Source organism: Canis lupus, chromosome 19 (genome assembly GCF_003254725.2).
Source record: "Canis lupus dingo isolate Sandy chromosome 19, ASM325472v2, whole genome shotgun sequence".
Lineage (NCBI taxonomy): Eukaryota > Metazoa > Chordata > Mammalia > Carnivora > Canidae > Canis > Canis lupus.
Window position 1 is genome coordinate 39,977,432 of NC_064261.1, and position 19,774 is coordinate 39,997,205.

Consider the following 19,774-nt stretch of genomic DNA (forward strand, 5'->3'; position numbering starts at 1 on the left):
CTGCCCCCCACCCCCACACGAGGATCCTTCATCCCTTGGGATGGTAGGCCTGGCCTCAAGTATCTCTCAGAGCTCATCTGCATGAATGGAGGAGAGTCTGCTGATATGGCCCACAGTTGTGCTCTGAGCTCATCTACCACTTGCCTCACTCTGGACATCCTTCTGGCAGCTAGTTATAGTGACCACCACTTCCCATTGAAGACAAAGGCCCAAGGAACAGTGGAAGGAGCTGGCATTCCAGGTGCTCATGTTAGAGCTGGAAAAGTTAATGTCCTAGGAAGCCAAGGAGCAGGGGTTGCTTATCCAAGGTGTGGGCCAGTCAAGGTGTCCTGGTGGTACAACTCTAAGTCTCTTTACCTATGCTGGATAATTATTTTTGTAGCTTCTATACCCTTATAGTGGCATCCAAGCCAGTTGTAAGCTGATTGTCCTAACAGTTCCTGTATATTTTGAAAATATACATATCATCATTATGTTGAAATACTTGGCATGAAAAATTTGATTGAATTTGAAATTTGCTTACATTATCACAAAAATGTCACTATTACTTGTCAATGAAGGAACAGTTACTAGATTTATTCCAACATAAGTTTTCACTGTAGATTTTTGAATGGTTATAAAAATGATTTAAAAATTTGTATTGCCTCCTTGTGTCAACAGATTTACTTGTTGATGGAGATCATCCAGAACTTGAAGAGATTATCATTAAAAAGTGTGATTGTAGAGTTACATGTAACAATTTCCAACCTGTTCCCCGCAAGAGAATGGGCAGAGGTTATGAAAAGTTTGTTCATTGATACAGATTCAAGTGTTTCACTGAAATACTTGAAAACATTTTATTTGGAAGTCTTACATAAGTTTAATATTTAATATCTTTCTGAAACTTTTGTATTTTATTGTTCCTGTATTGAGATAAACAAAGTATAGTGATTTTTTTTCCCCATTAAAGTCTAAATTTCCTTCAGTTTACTCCAGGGCATGATATAAATGCTGTCATTTTCTCTATGTTCTCACATAAAAAAAGTTGGGAGTTTTTATTTTTTATTTATTTATTTTTTTGTTGGGAGTTTTTAAAAACAACTTTATTGAGGTGTAATTTATATGTGAAACTGCTCACCCATTTTCAGTGCACAACTGATGATTTTTAGTTAATTTATTGAGTTGTGCAACTGTTGGCATCCGTTTTTAGAACATTTTACTCATCCTGATATGATGGGATGCTAGTTTTGAAGGGTGGTGAGCGGGACCAAAAGGCATTCCTTTGGGTCCTGAGCAGCCAGTGGGCAAGTGTGAAGGTGCTGATTCCCAGGAGAAGCACCCCCGAAGGAGGACAGAGAAGACCAAGGAAACAGCTGTTGCTCTAGGGATGAGGGGGGTAAGGGGTACTTTGGATTCTTCATGTGTGGACCTGCTGTCCCTGCTAGACTGTGAGCCCTGCCCCTGCCTCTCAGTCCTCGTAACTTAGCTCCGTCTCTGGCACAGAGAAGAGGCTCACAGTCAATGTTTTCCCCATGAGTAAGTGTGTTCCAGCTCTTTATCTTCCCCTCCAAGGTTGCTGGAAGCTGACCAGAGGCACACGGGGGAGCTTCCTTGGCAAATGACAGTGACCAGAGCCGAATCAAGCTGTCTCAGCAGGTGGGACAACAGAGAGAGTGCAGGCCCCGGGGCTGCAGCCCTGGCTTCTTATCTGGCTCTGCTTCTGACCCTTTGTTCCTCTCCACTGTCCGTTGCACCTTTCAGCTGTTCCATCTCCTTCCAGGCTGCCGGGTGACCACACTGTCCCAGTTGCCTTCCAGCTATAAAGCCCCATGATCGCGATGGTGCGTCCTTCCCCTGGTGTCTAGTGGAACTGCCTGTATTTGAAGGGGCCATTTCAGGGGAGCAAGGAGACCACTGCAGGGGCTCTAGCCCCTGCTCTGCCTGAGGACTCGGCGTGGCATTGCCTGAACTGCTGCAGCCCATCCCCAGATACCAGTGAAGGCAGCAAGCAGGAGAATTGCCTTTGCCCCCTCATGAAGCAGGTCTATTGGCAAGACGGCTTCTTTGGGCACAAGAAGAATGAGGAGATGTAAAGCAAGCACATCAAGCTGCTTTTGAGTGCACTTAATCGCTGCTCGGACCCGCAACCCCCTTTTGAAAAGCAGAGTTACCTTACTACTAGAGCTCCATTATTCTTTATCACTAACTCTCAATTCCGCTCCATATTTCCCTTTGGTGTTCTCCTCCTCACTATAAACTCAGACTTACACCCCACATCACAGCTGTGATGCCATGGGAAAGCTTCCTGGTGGTGGCCTGAGCTGGCAAAGTGGCTGTAGCTATGACAGAGAATGCTTCCAGAACTGGTCTTGTTCTCAGGTGCCTCAAGTGGGTTTCTGGGTTGGGGTTGGAGCTGCTTCTTGACTCCCAGTTGAAGGAGTTTTAGAGTTTCTGGTGTCTTCTCCAGGCTCCCAACCCCTTGGCGTTGGGGCGGCAGAGGCAGCCCCAAGGGGAGACAGTCAGTGTCCCTTCCCCCAGGCCCCCAACTCCCTGGGCATTACCAGGACCAGTCTGGGCTTCCTGGGACTGATCAGACCTGACTCTGGTTTTCCTGTCTAATCATGTTGTTAATTAACATCACAAATCTTCGCAGCTGGTGGCTGCTTTTTGCATCTCATCCCCTCCTCCTCCTTTCTGTGCACCAATTAGTCTAAAAGCGGGGAACAAATCTTCAAGCATTGATTTGCCTTTGTAGTAATGATTATTTTGGGAACAATCCAACCCCTTCCAAGCAGATAAACTCCCCCCACACCCTGAGTTTGAACCGCATGCTTCCTTCCTCATAGATTTTTGGTTTTGCTAGGCCAGGACTGGAGAACCCAATTATTGAAGAGAATTATGCCACATTTGTCTCCTCTGGTTTTAAAAGACAAAAGGGATTGTGAGGAGAGAAGGGGAGAGCACACCTCCAGAGGATGTGGCTCATTTAAAGGTGTTGGCTAGTTTTTTCAAAAAGTCAGTTCCTTGAAGGTGGAAACCTAGTCTAGCCAAATGTCAAGTGGAGCAAGGTGAAAAAGCCTCCACTACCACCTTTCTGTTAATGAAGTGGTTCCTGCTTCAGACACTTCAGCTCCTGCTGGTGCATCAGGTCTTCAGGGGTCAGGGACCAGTGCGTGTCTGTGCCATGAGGACTGTGCACAGCCCCAGCCTGGAGAGGGATCTGGGGACAGAGGGGTGGGTGCTCCCTCCAGTGGTCCAGGGACAGTCAGGCCTTGAACCCGTGTCTCTGTCCTCCCTAGAGCACTTGCCAGTAGACCTCTATGGCAGTCCCCTAGAAAGGCAATAGGGTCACATGGCAAACGAAAAGAAGTATTTGGTCTTGTGCTCACTAGGCAGTGTTTACAAGAATAGATGGTGCATAGTGAGTTTGAGGGGATTTCATCTGTTGTGTCCTTTTACCTTCCCTGTACTCCCTTCCATCCATGCAGTATCCTCTCCTTTTTGCTCGTCCACTCTCACTCCCTCCCCAAACACACAGATATGTGACCTTAATCATTTCACTCTCATCCTGTTCTCTCCTGTGTGGGGTATTGTGAAGGCCTGGGCTCTGTGTGGGAGCAGTGTCAGCCAGGATGGGGATGAGGGCTGCAGAGCAAGCTATGCTTTACCATCCCCATCGTTTGTCATTTTTAAATTAAAAAAAAATTATCTTTTTACTTCAGAGAGAGCAAGCAAGAAAGAATGAGAGCAAGAGGGAGCACAGAAAGAGAGGGAGAAGCAGACTCCTCACTGAGCAGCGAGCCTGGCATGGAGCTCAATCCCTGGATCCTGGAATCACAACCTGAGCCGAAGGCAGATGCTTAAGTGGCTGAACCACTCAGGTGCCCGCATTTAGAAAATTTTAATCATAGTAAAATACAGATAACATAAAATTTATCATCTTAACTGTGTTTAAGTGTGTAGCTCAGTCGTGTTAAGTATATTGATACTGTTGTGGAGTCTGTCTCAGGAACTTTTTCATCTTGCAGAACTGAAACTCTCTATCGTTAAACAACCCCCATCTTCCCCTCCGCAAGCCCCTGGGCAACAACCATTCTACTTTCTGTTTCTGTGAGTTTGCTATTCTAGATGAGTGGAATCATACAGTACTTGTCTTTTAGTGTTTGGCTTATTTTACTTAATGTAGTATCTTTGAGTTTCATCCACATTATAACACGTGTCAGAATTTCCTTCCTTCTTAAGGCTAAATAATATTCCATTCTATGTATATAGAACAGTTTGGTATATAATTTAGACACTTATCTGTCAATGGACATTTGGGTTATTTCCCTCTTTTGGCTATTGTGAATAATGCTGCTGTGAACACGGGTATACAATTTTTCCCCAACAACTCAGTGATCTTAGTGTTTTTCAACTTTGGTTACATTAGAATCACCTTCAGAACTTTTTAAAAATACTGTTCTTTGAACCATTACTCCAATTAAATGTCTAGGTGTAGAGTCCGTAGGTCAAAAATCAAAGGTATTTGTTAAAAAATGCAGATTCTCTGGAGGCGGTGATTCAGTTGGTCTTGGATGTGGTCCAGAAACCTGTACTTTTAGGAAGAGCTTCACGATATTCTCATGATTGGATATTTTAGAAATTACTGTCTAAACCATCAATTAAAGGCTACCTTAACTTTTCTGAAGCCGTATCCTTTGGCCATAAATGGTGTCAAACTTTTCTCTAGTTATCTTATGTGTCTTTGTCTTATAGCCCCACCTGGATTGTAAATTCATAAAATTGTAGAATTTTTTAATTCAAAGGGGGCCACAGAGACCTCATAATCTGTTCAACCAAGGCTGCACCTTAGTTGATTTTTTGGACTGGGTCTAGAAGCAAGTCGAAATTCTCTCCACTCAATAGTAATTTAAAATTTTTATTTTTCCACAATGCCAGCGCCTGTTACTTTTAAGAAAGACTGTGTGTGACTACTGTTGTTCTTGTGAAAGTTTGGGTGCTTACGTGTATGCTTTCTGCTGCTCTGAGGAACCTGTCAATCAATGAGTAGGACAGTGTCGTGACATATAAGGGACTGAATGGAAAATGATTTCTAATTGTGCCTATCATGGCATGTGGTGCCCACATAACTGACTTGATTTTTAGGCCAGTTTCAACTCTACATTGGCTGTGAGACCCTTGACCAGGATGGATATAATTTTACTTTCTTCATTGAGTCGTGAAGCATAAGAGCTTACATTAATTGAACATTGCTTATTCACCAGCTGCTATTCTGGATGGATTGCATGGATTATTTGAGAGGCCTATGAGGAAATAAGAACTCAAAAATGTTGAATGACTTTCTGGCAACTGACAAGATGTGGATTTGAAGTCAGGCTGGTTTGTCAGCCCATTCTCTTAATTTCACATTGATGAAAAGAGAGGAGGTAAGTCAAATGGTTAGCAGAGTTTCTAGTCCATTATAGTAGCTCAGTAAGTTGGCCATCATCATGATGATTATCACAACCGTGACTAAACCCTACACGGCTCTTGTGTACCAGGCACTGTTTTATGCACTTAACACATATCTATATACAAAATAATCCTATGAAGCTGTCCTATTATAACAGATTTTACAGATGAGGAAGCTGAGAAATGGAAACTAAATTTAGGAAACTAAATGCAGAATACTAGTACTACTACTGATTAGTAATAAACTCTTCAAATTTGTTTCAACATAATGTTTTTCTACATGCTTTCCTTGCAAGCATGCCCTGAAGATAAAAATAAATAGGTGAATATATTCAGGTGTTCTTTTTATGTCTCCCCTTTCTGCCCTCACAAAATTCTTTTTTTTTAAAGCTTTTATTTATTTATTCATGAGAGACACACAGAGAGAGGCAGAGACAAAGGCAATGGGAGAAGTAGGCTCCCTCTGGGGAGCCTGATGTGGGACTCGATCCCGGGATCACATCCTGAGCTGAAGGCAGACGTTCAACCACTGAGCCACCCAGGTGCCCCTGCCCTCACAAAATTCTTATGCAACTCAATCTGATACTATTTCACAGCATCTGATTTCTTAGCTATTTTGGGAGTAATCTATGGGGAAGGGACATTCATGGGGCCATTACATTTTTTAAATTGAAAGGAACCTTTGGGCTCTTCTAGGACAGAAGTCTCTAAAATAGAGTGCTTGTGCCTTAAGGGGTGTACAAGGTTATCCTTTGGAGTTGGTGAAGAAAATACTAGTGTAAAACCAAAGAGATTAAGGGCCAAGTGATTTTCCTGTCTTGAAGTTCAGTGGACACCTCCTAGACATTATCATAGTGACTCTGGCTCCCACTGTCCCTGTCAACCCTCCTTTTCTGAAGCATTAACCTCCCTTAGCTGAATGAGGTCACACGCTTGTCCCTTTCTTCCTCTTCCTCTTTGGCAGCTCTTTTTCAGCCTTCTTTATGGGTTTCCCACTTCAGGAATCTAAAAAAATTGATAAATGGCTTGACATGACATTCTTACTTGCTCTATGCATCAGAAGGTCCTGGTTTTTCTATACAATGTCCCCTGAGACAAAGGTGGAAGGTCTATAGCATGGACAAAGCTGCCTTCCCTATTTCATTTCCTTTCAGCATATTTGTGCTGTTATAGGTGAAGTTGGGTCCCATAAGAAGATTCATTGAGGTCTCAGTCCCAAGTACCTCAGAAGGTGATTTATTTTGAAATAGAGTTGTTGTAGATGCATTTAGTTAAGTTAGATGACTTCATACTGAATTAGGATGAGCTCTAAATCCAATATGGCTGGTGTCCCCCTAAGAAGAGAAGAGACACAGAGACTGAGATATTTGGAGAGAAGACAGCCACGAGATGGCAGGGGCATATATTAGAATGAAGCATCGCAAGCCAAGGAATGCCAGGATTGCTAGCAAACACCAGCATCTAAAAAAGGGAAAGATTCTCCTCTACAGGTTTCAGAGGGAATGTGGCACTGCCTAAACCTTGATTTTAGATTTCCAGCCTCCAGAACCGTGAGAGAATAAATTTCTGTTGTTTTAAGCCACCTAGTTTGTCATGGCAGCCACAGGAAACAAATAGATGTGCCCACATAGGTAGATTTATGAATTCTATTTCCTTGTTTAAATGAAACTATCCCTCACCAAATGGACACTCTGCAAATATACCACCATTTGAAGATAACATGTCTCATGCAATGCAGGGGGGCCACGGGGACATGGCAACACTGCACCTTTCATCAACCGCCATCATGAGGGATAAATGAAGATCGTTCCATTTAACCAGGTAAGAAGATAGCTAAGAATGTCTCGAAATTACCAAGATATTTGGTCTCTGGATTTCTATCTACTATTATTATGATGAATCAATCTTACCCCAATTCATGTTTGCCTTGGGGTATTAGCTAATGAGAGTATCAAGACATCATGATCGATAGGACATTTAATATTCCTTATTTCACCTTTATCTCACCCTTTTAAATATTTTATTTTTATGCCTTTTAATAATGTGTGCAGTATTTCTTCATTAAGATGCACATTTCTGCCTTATAAATGAGAGGATAAATAAAAGCATATGTATTGGCAGTATGTATTCATATATATTTTTTATTGGTGGGGTATATGACCAAGTCACTATCTCCCCTACTATTATGCATGAGGAAACAGGTGAGGTCCAGGGTAGTTATGTGAAGTAGTCACCCAAGGTAAGAACTTGAACTGGGTTCTTCTGACTCCAGGCCAGGATCAAGCTCCTATACTATTTTCTCTCCCTCAGAGATATTTTTTAAAAAAGATTGTATTTATTTTTTCATGAGGGACAGAGAGGCAGAGACATAGGTAGAGGAGTAAGTAGGCTCCGTACATGGAGCCTGAGGGTAGGACTCGATCCCGGGACCCCAGGATCATGACCTGAGCCAAAGGCAGATGCTCAACCACTGAGCCACCCAGGCAACCCACTCCCCCACCAACCCTGAGATTTAATGAGTTGCACAGTTTGCCCTATTTTAGCACCATGAGGCCTTGGACAGTTTTGAGTAAAATGCTCCTGTTATCAAGCCTTGTAGGAAGCAGAGGTATTCCAGAATGCCAGGCAAATGTGTTCTTGCATTCCGGCTCTGCCACCCAATAGCTGCATGGCCTGGAGTGAGTACCTTAACCTCTCTGATCTTTACTTTTCCTCTATTACAAGGTGTGGATATTTGTGTTACAAACATTGGATTGTTTTTAAAGAATAAATAATATAATGTTCTCGAAGTGGAAACTACATGCTCCTTCAGGTCTAGTTATATAGTAATAGTTGATGTTACTGTTGAGATTATGAAGATGCAGGCGACATAGTTCTGGCTTAAATATGGAGAGGTTTCTGAGAACCAATGGATAAGACACCCATGTCCAGATGTGAGTATGATTTGCTTGGCCAGGTGTGTGGCACTCTAGTGGCACCCCAGCCTGGGGAGACCAGTGATAATTTCCGTGGGCTGAGACTAGCTGTGGGGGGGGGAGGGGCGGGGAGCTGACATGCAATTCCCACTACCTTTCCCTGAGCCGAGCTCACATTCCTGGTACTAAGAAATTCACATTGCTAATTGGGAGTCACATTATTTCTCTTGTTTTGGTCACAGACCAAAACATAATGTTTTCTCCATAAATGTCTTAATGGAGGGTGTTCTCTCTCACCTGTCTCCACTCTTCAGTCCACTGTAATCTGGCTTTTATCCATCAATTGCCTAGAAGCTGCCCAACCAAGGGCCATAGTGACCTCCTTGTCAGGTCCAATAGACATATCTTGATTGTTACCATGCCATCTTGGTACTATTTGTCACTGTTAGGGACCACTTAACCCCTTCCTCCTTCTTAAAGGTTCTCTCTTAAGAAACACCATACTCTCTTGGCTTTCTTCTCTCTGGTGCTCCTTCTCACTCTCTTTTGCTGGCTTACCTTCTTCTACTCTACATTACATGCTAGAACTTTGCCCACTTCTACCCAAGCCTCTATGCTTCCAGAACAATTCCATCTCTGGGCTGGGCATCCACTACCCTTGGCATCACTGATTACCATTATAGAGGGAGGCCTGGCTGTCAAACTTACCTGTCAGGAGAAAGGGTTTTTCAAACTGCATATGGTTCTGAATACACCATATATCTCTGTCACAGCAGTCCTTTCTAGAGATGGTGGTTACATGGTGGGGAGGGTGTGTGTGTGCATGTGCACACACTGAGGACCTCTTATTTAATGCTCACACACCCCAGTCTGTCACCCTGTACATGTAGGTACTACTATACATATCCACTTAGATGTCCTCTAGTGACTTCACACTCATTCTGACCTAAGTAACAGTTAGGTCTCCCATAAACTTCCTCCTTTTCTTTCATCTCCGGTTTGAGTGAGTGCACCACCAAACCAGCAGTTGCTTAAGCCCAAACCTGGTTATCATCCTTGACCCCTCTTGTTCTATTACCCCCGGCCTGATGCCCACCATTGATTACCAAGCCCTCATGAATTTACCTCCCCAAATCATATGCACCAGGTCATTTCTCTTCTTCCCCGCTGATGCTGCTGTCCTCACTTCCATCAGGTCTGGCCCCCTTCAGGCCATTGACCACACTTAGCTGCCTTTGTTTGCAGTCTCATCAGGGGACTGACTCCCTTGCTTGAGTGCTTTCGTGGTTCCCTTTTGTCCTCGAGATTTAGCTGGACTCTGCCCACCTCTTCAGCCTCATTTCTAGCTTCTTCTCACCATACTCAACATTTCGGTCATACTTGGGGAGATCTCTAGTTGATTGTCCAGACAGAGTATACTTGGGATGAAAGAAGGTACCGTCAATTATTACCCCGGGAAAATGAAAACTCTCATGAAAACCAGGAGGCTCGGTCAACCCAAGTCATACTGAACCTTCACATGTGGTTCATGTTCTTTCATCTGTAGACCTTTGTTTTGAAGTCCCCTCTTTGCATTTTTGCACCTCTAGCCACCTGGGTGTTCTTCTAACAGTCTGTACCTTATCCATGTTATATATAAAGCACTCCATCAAAATTTTGGAAGCATTTTATTTTTTTATTTTTATTATTTTTTTGAGATTTATTTATTTATTTATTTATTTATTTATTTATTTACTTACTTTATTTATTTATTCATGAGATACACAGAGAGGGAGAGGCAGAGACATAGGCAGAGGGAGAAGCAGGCTCCATGTAGGGAGCCAGATGTGGGACTCGATCCTGGGAGTCCAGAATCACGCCCTGAGCCAAGGCAGATGCTCAACCGCTGAGCCACCCAGGCGTCCCTGAGCTTTTTATTTTTAATTGAAATACAGTCAACATTACAGTATTAGTTTTAGGTGTACAACATAGTGATTTGACATTTATATACATTACGAAATGCTCACCAAAGCAAGTGCTATTACCATCTGTAACCATACAAAGTTACTACCATATTATTGACTATATTCCCTATGTTGTACTTTTCATCCGTGTGACTTATTTTATAACTAGACATTTGTGCCTCTTAGTCCCCTTTGACCTGTTTCGCCCATCCCCCCACCCATCACCCTCTGGCAGCCACCAGATGGTTCTCTGCGTCTCTGAGTCTGCTTCTGGTTTTGTTTGCTTGCTTGCTTGTTCATTCATTTGCTTTGGTTTTTACATTCTATATGTAAGTGAAATCATATGGTGTTTGTCTTTCTCTGTCTGACTTATTCCACTTACAGTAATACCCTCTTGGTCCATCCGTGTTGGCACAAAATGGCAAGATTTCCTTCTCATCACTCCATTTTAATTGTCTTTATTTTCAACCTCACCTGAGAGAAAAAATGAAGTCACTTTGTATCTTGAGTTACTTTAATGCTTTTACCACTCCCTAAACTGCTTTCTCCAGTACAATCCTGCCCTTTTAAATTTTTATTATTTATTTATTTATATTTATATATTTTTTACTCTACCCTTTTTTTAAATGAGAGAATAGGTTTCAGTCTCAGATTCATGGTGTAAGTAATAGATTTTAGCCAGAAACTTAAAAACATCATCTTATTTTCATTTGTCTATTGATTTTTATCTTCTTTTTATAATAAGTAATGACAATTTTTTATTTGTGCTAATGACATAACATTTTCTTTCAAAATTAATTTAAGTAAAAGAAAATGAGCCAATTGAAATAAAAGTATTAAATTAATAATAGTCCTGTTGATATATGAGTATGGAGAAATTTCATGACAGCTGGTACATCTCCTCAGAATATGGGCATTCTCCTGTACTAAGACAATAAATACCATTATCACACCTAAGGAAATGAGTATAATAGAAAGTATAATGCAAAGTATGTAACTTCTGATATTTCCAAATATTGACATTTAAAAATAGATCACCTACATTATTCTTTTGAATTTAATGAAATCTAAATACCATAGGTTTTCTATACCCATTGTTGTCTCTTTTTGAATACATAAACAAGCTCTGCAGGAGCATTTGGACATTTTACATCTTTACTTTCTTCCTTTGAATTTCTATTCTGCTTACTCCACAAAATCTTAGTATATATATTTTTTTATGCTTCTAAGTTTTTTATTGAGCATTCCAGCATGTTCTTCCAAAACCAAAAATTCGCTGACTAAAGCTGAATTCTTCCTTTATAGCCTGTGATAATAAAGCCCTAAGTATTAACAAAATCTTTCTGATTGAGTAATCATTATAATTATTAGTAGTACACAAATACACCGTTAGTATGCTGACCATAATATCATAACATCACAATTTTGATATTGGTCGCAAAATGTAAAAACGTTTTGGAAATATATCTGCTAAATGACATGATTGGGGCTTTAACAAATAGTTCATGTATTCATGGTTGATTATAGCTTCTTGTCAGAAGGAGATGGAGGGAGCATCAATTCTATTCCCATTTTTTTATAGCTGCAAATTAAAAAATTCATTTGTGAAATAGTTACAGAAGGAGATCTATTATACCAGTTTGAATTTTTTTGTGCTTATATAACAACAATTACATAGTGATATATCACAACACTTATCCAGTGATTTTAGTAATGACAGATCAGTTGACAATGCAGTTAGGTTTCCTTTCAGTTTTATTAAAAACAAAGAATTGGAGATAGCCTGAATTGCAAAAGATTTCTTATCCAGTTGTTAGGCTTATTCACTCTCTTGATTTCTTGGAATTGTATGAAAAGTATTTATTAATCCTGATCAAATTATTCTTAATTATACTTATTTTTTCAATGATAGGTATACTAGGTATAATCTTTAACCTGATATATTTGTAAATGGTTGAGAAAATAAAACATTGGTCAACACAACAGAATTTTGCCAGTGCAATATTTTATATCAAATGCAGAACTTCGAATGCATTTATATGAAACCATAAACTTAATTTGTGGAAAATGTTCACCATGGTCAAGCCCATCAGCCAAATCTATTTGCTTCCTGTCAGAAAATATCTGATTTCATTTTCCAATTCCAGTAGACATCTCTGTGATAATGCTTTCACTTCTGGTTTTAATTCTAAGAAAGAAAAAGAGAGCAGTGGGATCTGAAACCTTGCTAGTTTACTGCCTGGTAACATAAGGCCTATGCCAGATTCTCTTCTTTGCTCTTGGCCTCAGGAGAATTGCTTTCTTTGATGCAAGTCAGAGATAGAAGAGAAGAGGATGTTAAGTAGAAATTCTGAATAGTTGAATTCAGAACTTCCTAACATGGCCAGAATACTTTGTCTTTAATGCCATTGTTGGTCGTTAACAGGACATGCTTGACATTGGGAGAGAGGGGCGGCCCTGCCAGGTGCCTTGCACTGATGTCTCCTAATTTGCTTTTGTTTAGGGTCTGCTCAGGAACACCTGCGTCAAGTCCTGTGGGAGGAGTCAGGCTGGGTGGGAGGGCTGGTGTTCATAGAGAGCCATGGGTGACCTTAGCAGGGAGGTGGCAGAGGGGATCAACAGACTGGCAGGAAGCCTCTACTTCAGGAGTAGAGTTCAACGTTAGAAAGAGTGGAGATGGGAGTGGGAAGTCCAGCATTTGATTTTCCTAAAATTATCCATGATTGTGGATCCCTTGGAGAGGTGTCTAGTTGCCTCCAAGCTGGGGTGTACTTATCCCTGTGAAGCCTTCGGGGCTAGTGAACTAACTTTGCTGGAGTCTGGGTTGAGGGTGAAGTGGGGGAGTGGGAAACAGGAAAGAAGGACACACAGTGAATGTCCCTGGAACATACAGAAGTGTCTGTATCCCCAGATGTTGTCTTTCTACATCTCACTGCCTCAGGGCCTTTGCACTTGCTCTTTTGTGCATAGAGCTATTCCTAAGCCATATTTGCATGGCATATTCCTGCACCTTCTTTAAGGTTTAATTTAAATGTCTTGGTAAGCCTTTCCCTGCCTATTGTATTTTAAAATCGTACCCACCCACACTTGGTGTCTCCTTCTTTGTTCTTTTTTCTTCATAGAACAATCACCTTCCAATATTTCCTATAATTATATGTTTATTGTCTGTCAACCCACACCAAAATATGAACTCCATGCTGTCAGGGATTTTTGTGAGTTTAGCTCGCTATCGTAGGCAATCGATGAATGGTTTTTTTTGGCACAATGAACAAACTGCCACAATAAATCCTCATTCAGAGGTCACAAGTCCAGTTTCCTATGAAGAACAGGCAGGAAATGTCAGGGGTGGAGTGGGGATTATGGCAAACCAGAGAGCTCATGTCACCATCTAAAGAGGACAGCCACTCCTTGGCATTGCCATCTGACATTATGGTTTTAATTTTGATTTTTCAAGAAAAACCTGAAATTTGAGTTTTGGGATGGGAAGGTGAAATCTGATTTTTACATATGAGAAAACTTGGAAAATGAACATACTCTTCAAAGTGAACAGATGGTTCAAATGGCACCTGCTTATGACCGCTCCTTGACCTGAACTGGCACATGGCTTGTCGGGTGGGGCAGAAGGGACACATCAGAAGAGCTCCTTCTTTGTCTTCTCTCTGTCCCTGTGCAGCTGAGAGAGAGAGGAACATGCTTGGGGTTTATCATGCCTAAAAGGGCACGAGATTAATTGAATAGCTGGTTCAGGGAGGCTGAGAATAGATTATTTATTGCACATCAGAAGTTCCCCAAATATAACAGGAAGTCTTGCTCTCAGAAGGGAGCAACTCAAGAGGCTCTTTAGTAGGCATTTTGTGAAAACCACTCTGTCTCCACACAGCCTTGGCTGGATTTCCATGAGGTGTTAATGGTTTGATTAACAACTTACATGTAAGACCTGAAATCACGAAACTCAGAGAAAACAGGAAAAAATTCCTTGACATGGGTCTTAGCAATGATTTTTTAGCTATGAAGCCTAAAGCAGAGGCAACAAAATAAATAAACAGGCAGGACTACATCAAACCACAAAGCTTCGGCACAGCAAAGGAGACCATCAGTACAATGAAAAGACAACCCTATGGGATGGGAAAAAAATATTTGCAAACCATCTGTCTGATAAGGAGTTAGCGATCACCTAATATACAGGTGATCACTAGCCCCCTCTGAGCCTTAGTTCTTCATATGAAAAATCAAAATTTGAGCAAGGAGATTTCCAAGGTCCCATTCTACAGCAAAGCCCTTCTCTTAGGAAAAGCAGGCCAATGGGGATGTGCTCTTGGAAATAAAGAATCTTTTATTATTTCCCTGGGGAGAATGGAATTTGAGAAAGTTGGCTTTCACTCCAGATTTCTCACAGAATGGAAAGAAAGGTCGTACTGGGGTTTGACAGCTGAAGCACGCACACTCTTGCTCTCTGCAGGCTGAATTTCCAACAGGCCCGGGTGCAGATGGGTCGGAAATGAATGGAATTGGCAGAGTTGATTGCTATCTTTTTTATTACTGTTCAGTGTTTGATTTCTGCTATGACCCTGGCAGATGACAACAGATTGCTAGGCTTGACCAGAAGTAGATTATTTTTTATCTGATCATTCTTTGTGTGTATTTGGGGTGAATGAAGGTTTTTAATATTGAAAAGTCAAACAGCATGGACCATTTCATCCACTCTCAGCTTAGCCTGTTATTTATAGGCCCATTCCCTTAACTTTCCAATTCTTAAAAAAAAAAAAAAAAAAAAAAAAAAAAAAATCAGCCATCAGCAGCTCAGCCTGATAATGTCAGAAGATGGAGTTTGGAGATAAATATACATCCTTCTTGGTTCTTGGGTCACTTCTGGGCAGCACTGGGTTTGACATGAATCTCTTTTTCTCTGTTGTAGGTGGTTGAGTCTCATGAGAAACATCCACTGCCATGAGCAAGTGTGGTTTAACCATGTCATGCCAAGGGTTTGGCCATAGCAGGGAACTAAGTGCTTGGATGGATTTTTTTATGCAACTAGAAAGTTCTTAAAAATATGCAGAGCATTATTTTGAGATTTCTATGACTTAGTCAAATGTGTTAAAAATATTTCTGTTTTCTGGGGGATGATTGGGAGCTAAGGACCCAGTGTTTACATTCAGGAAGTAGACTAGAGAACTCATGGGGGAACATGGTGATAAAGAGGAAAAAGAGATGAAGATTTTAAAGGGTCTGGGATTTTACCCAACTTGTACCTCGCAAACCAACCAGTTACCCTGGTGCAGTTTTATGGATGCTGGTGGACTCCTGGTTCAGGACAAAGAAGTTTGTTACTTCACACAGTAGCAGTAGCCTGAGTGTCATGGTTGTGCCAGTTTCCTGAACCCCATTTCCATAGGGTCATATGGAGAGGGCCAGGTGACCCCCACAATTACAGGGAACTGTGTTACAGGAGAGGCATCCTGAGTTGAGGGAGCCTGAATCTTTTGTAGTGGGAAACAAGCATGCTTGCCCTTAGCTCTGGAGGGAGACATTATCTACGGGCAAGCAAACTTATCCTTTGTTCTGGAGAGAGATACTATTTTTGTCTTCTTAAGGCTATTCTCTATGTAGATAGTCTGGAAAAGATAGTGCCTCCCCTTGCCACAAGTGCAGAAACTCAAGAGATACATGAAGAATTGTCTTCCAGCAGGAACAAAGACCTGTTTTTGCCTTAACGTCACAATTTCTCCCATCCTCCCCAGATGCCTCAGATGAGTGCACCCCTGGCTTTGGCTCCTGGTAGTTTCTCTTCTCTAATTTCTAAGGAAATACGGGTAGACAGATTCCTGACTAAGCTTACGGCACAATTCAAATTCTTCCTGGGGCCAAGGCTAAGAACTGTAAGAGTTCTGTTCACTTTATGGCCAATGCATCTTTTTTTTGTGGTCTTGCAGTGCAGTTGGACACTTCATCTATTGGAAATGTTAGTTCTATACTATCTTTGACATAGATGGGACTGTGGGTTGTTACCTCAGCCAGTCCTTGTTGATTGAGGCAGATTTTACATTTTTAGGATTGGGTATCTGGTTCAAAGCATTCCACAAAGATGTGCTGGAACCACGATGCCAAGTCAGGTCTATGGAAATGGACACTTTTCTGTCATTTTCTTCATAATCAGAGTTTTTAAAACTATTTGAGAAAAGATGAGTGAGAATCCTCAGAATATCCTTCTGAAGCTTCAGAAATTTAAAATTGAATCATTTTTTTTTTATTTGAGAGAAAGAGAGAGTGACAGAGGGAGACACTGGCTCCCTGTTCAGTAGGGCTCAATCCCAGGACCCTGAGATCATGATGTGAGCTGAAGGCACTTACCTGGCTGAGCTACCTAGGTGCCCCTAGCTGCAGCAATTTTTGAGAAAACAATATTGAAAGAGATTGCTGGTTGCCTACTCAGTATCCATTCTCTCCTTTGTAGGATAGGGCTCCTGTATATTTGAATAAGGAAATTTGCCCAATTTTTAAAAAACTTCATTTGCTAGGTTTCCTTGAGGTTGGGCCAAAGAAGTGGGTAGAAGTAACTTCCAGCATAGTTTTTTTCAAGAACACTCACTTGCTGCTGGGGGACCCTTGCCTCTTCCCTGTCCCTCTGTCCTACCTGGAACATGGCTGAGATGACTAGAGCCACAGTGACCATCTGTGATCATAAGGACACCCCATAAGTGAAAGCATGAGTTAAAGATATTGGAGCAGAAGCATAGGTGGAGCCTGGACCATGTGAACATCGTACCAGCCCTGGAGTCCCTGTCTCTGGATCTTTTCATTGTGAGGGAAACTACCTTCCCTTCCCTCCCCCCCTTTTTTTTTGCCATTGTGTTTTTGGATAGCAGATGCATGTATCTCCTTGCAGATATTAGGTTGCTTGGTGATACCTAGTTGTAATCTCTGAGTGTTCATTGTATCTAGTTGCGTTTTTTAGTTGCAAGCAACAGAAACATTGGCTAATATTAGCATAAAAGGGCTAATTATTTTTTAGGAAGGTTGTGGGACTGCTCCCAAGAGTGAAGTGAGAGCTGAAGAACTGGGTAGGAGCATCTGGGCACCAGATTGCTCTAGAAGATGCGGATGGCAGGCTCTGCTCATTGATATCATTGGAACTCTGGTTCCTTGTGAGACCTTGTGTCCTTCAGCCAAGATTCAGCATCCCAGGGAGGCAAGGATTTGATCAGCTAAGCCAAGGTGACGTATTTGTCCTGGGTGAAGGTCACATGACCATCCTGTGCCAAGTTGGTGAGAGGAGGAGCAGAGCAGGGACTCATCCAGCTCCCAGTATTGGGTGGGGTGGTGCTCACCACCATTGGTTAGGCACCTTGATTTCTTGTCCCACACAACAGAGGCCAGTCCCTCCGGGGCAATCAGAGTGCTGTTGAGAAGTGCAGAGGATTTAGACTTTCTTGCGATGAGGTGAGTTGGTTAAGATAAAAGGCAGATTGTTATGCCATGAAAACTTCAGGGATGAGCAGTTCTGGACAGGTCTGCCCTCATTGGGGACCCAGGCTTACAATGATGGCCCTGCCTCTGAGGAGGGCAAACGCTTTATGTAAAAGCCCGAAAGAGCTCTTATAATCTCCAGTTCATGCAGCCGTAAGTGCCATTTCAAGGTAAAATACTAACACATCTATTTCGTTGGCTGCCTGTTATTTCCTTAATCGGGTTGCAGTTTCTAATTCACACTCATTAACCCACCTGCAGCAACTACAGGTCCGTGCAGATCTCCCTAAGTGGGGGCAAGTAATCTTGTCCCCCTGTGGTGGGAAATCAGAGCTCTGAAAAAATCAAGTGCTGTTCCCAGGGCCTTGGGGTGTGATGATAGCACGGTGAGGTAAAAGCAAATTACAGTCTGTGGTTAAGGTGGACGTAGGTCATCAGTTAAGTAATGGTTGCTGAGGAGAGCTGGCCTCAGTGTGAAGATGTTCATGGATGTGACGCGTGAGCCTCAGAGATTCTAATCACGTGTAGAATATTAGTGAAATCTGTCCAAGAATGAAGAAACTCAGAAACTTGGACTCTAAGGTCCCCACCAGAATTTGGTTTCTTGTTGCAACCGTGTGTAATATATATCACCAAAGCAAGCTATCGGAAGGAAAGCAAAAGCTGGTCTCTCCCAGGCTTAAAACTCTCCAGTGGCTTCCCAGAGTCAGTAGAATAAAATCCAACCTCCTCATTCTGGTTATGAAATCTTTAATGATCTGCCCCTGACCTCCCATGTGCTCTTTTCCCCTCTGATTATACCTGCTGCTTCAGTCACTTTCAGTAGTGGAAGCAGGTTCTTGCTGCTTCGCATTTGCTACCTGGGAATGTTCTGTCCCAGAACTGTGCATGGCTGACGCTTCCTTGCCATTCAGGCCTCAGCTCAGATGTCACCTGCTCTCTGGAACTCCAGAGGCCTCCTCCCTGGCTTCCATTCTTGGCTCTGTCCTGTGCGGGCTGTGTAATATTCAGCAAGCACTCAACTGCTCTACTTCTCCTTCTGCTCAGCTGTACGTGGGGATGGTGATGTCCTTATATCATTAAATGGTTGTACAGTTGATAGAAGATAATACAAATGAAGCCCTTAGGACGTGGCCTGGGGGCACAGTCGGTGCTACATTAAATATTGGTGTCACTGTTAGAGGAGCTGCCACTCCGAGTCACTCTGCCACTGAATCTGCTTTGTTTTCTTTGCAGCACTAATCACTGTTTGAAATTTATTTGCCTAATTATTATCTCTTTCTTCCAGGCTATCTACAGGTTGAGTCCCTGGAACAACACAGAGCTCCAGGTTTATTCCTTCCTAGGGGAGGATGGAGCAAGACCTCGGGAATGGCATTCTCACATTCGCCCCGGGTAGCTAAGGAGCTGGACCTCCTCAGTAATTCTGTTGTGTATCCCAGTCACCGACGGGGCCTGTGAAAATGAAAGGTGCCAAAGAGGACCACTGTATGATTCGGCAATCCCACTCTGGGTGTTTATCTGAAAGAATGGAAAGCAAGGTCTTGAAGAGATATCTGCGCACCCATATTCATGGCAGCATTATTCACAGTAGCCGAAAGGTAGAAGCAACCCGACTGTCCACTGACGGATGAATGGATAAACAAATTGAGATATAGAGCCATGGGACGCCTAGCTGGCTCAGTGCTTGAGCATCTGCCTTCGGCTCAGGGCGTGATCCTGGGGTCCTGGGATCAAGTCCCACATCAAGCTCCCTGCAGGGAACCTGCTTCTCCCTCTGCCTGTGTCTCTGCCTCTCTCTGCATGTCTCTCATGAATAAATAAATAAAATCTTAAAAAAAAAAAAAAAGAAAAAGCTAAGAAATTAATGCTCACCCAGCTTGGGCTTTGGAATGATTCCATGTATGTGATATAAACTTTCCAAGATGTGATTATCTGGAGGGGATGCTGACAGGACCATAATTGTCATGTTACCTGGAGAAGTACAACAAAATCTGGCTTTGGCTTTGTTAGGAAGAGGAG

The 19,774-nt window shown here is 42.3% G+C and overlaps 1 long non-coding RNA gene across 1 annotated transcript; it reads left to right on the top strand.

Moving 5' to 3' along the window:
• The first annotated feature begins 1,431 nt into the window (after positions 1 to 1,431).
• LOC112648793 (uncharacterized) lies at positions 1,432 to 19,552 on the top strand. Its single transcript, XR_007403930.1, has 5 exons — positions 1,432 to 1,635; positions 3,702 to 3,860; positions 5,244 to 5,405; positions 7,169 to 7,251; positions 19,041 to 19,552. It is a non-coding gene; the product is annotated as an uncharacterized LOC112648793 (long non-coding RNA).
• The last annotated feature ends 222 nt before the right edge of the window (positions 19,553 to 19,774 follow it).